The 642-nt window shown below is 44.5% G+C and overlaps 1 long non-coding RNA gene across 1 annotated transcript in view; it reads left to right on the top strand.

The window, feature by feature from the left end:
- Positions 1-14: 14 nt before the first annotated feature.
- LOC111652853 (uncharacterized) overlaps positions 15-642 on the top strand; it is a 3,936-nt gene continuing 3,308 nt past the window's right edge. The window contains exon 1 of the long non-coding RNA XR_015437057.1: positions 15-558. This is a non-coding gene — a long non-coding RNA (uncharacterized LOC111652853). The remainder of the gene's footprint in view (positions 559-642) is intronic.

The following is a 642-nucleotide window of genomic DNA, read 5'->3' as shown; positions in this document are numbered from 1 at the left end:
AGAGTTGGCACAAACATTCTCTAGGACTCAAGGATGGACTGATTAGATGGCTTAGGATCATTGCAACCTATGCGAACATTTGTTGGCCAAAGGTCAAGGGGTCAAGTTCTCGGTGAACTCATAAAACATGGTTTTGGCCTTGTGAACGCAACCTTGAGGGAATTTCTTGAAATTTGGCACAATTGTTCATTTGGACTCTCAAGGACAAACTGATTAGATTGTGGTGATCAAAGGTCAAAGACACTGTGACCTCCTAAAACACTTCTTAGCCTTTATTCACAGCAATTATGACAACATTTGACACAAATACAGGGATGTAACCTGAAACCAGAGGCAGACAGCCACCAGGGGATCATGCTAGTTTAAAAGTGCTCATTCTGTGTCTTTGTCAGCGAGGACAGATAGAGTTTGAAGTGGTGTACGTGGCTCCAGAGGTGGACAGTGATGATGAGAATGTGGAATATGAAGACGACAGTGGCCATCGCTACCGACTCTACCTGGACGAACTGGACGACAGCAGCACAGCACCGCCTAGCAACAGCTCGGCATCTCTGCAAGGTGCGTTTTCAAAACTTGTTTTGACCACTAATTAGCTGCACACAGATCCATAAAAAGTCCTTCACACTGCTTCAATTCTCAAAT

The sequence above is a fragment of the Seriola lalandi genome, unplaced genomic scaffold (assembly GCF_002814215.2).
Source record: "Seriola lalandi dorsalis isolate HSWRI2012SDOR001 ecotype SW California unplaced genomic scaffold, Sedor1 jcf7180002054076, whole genome shotgun sequence".
NCBI classification, from domain to species: Eukaryota; Metazoa; Chordata; class Actinopteri; order Carangiformes; family Carangidae; genus Seriola; species Seriola lalandi.
The sequence above is the reverse complement of the archived record's forward strand: the minus strand, read 5'-3'. Positions and strand labels throughout refer to the sequence as shown.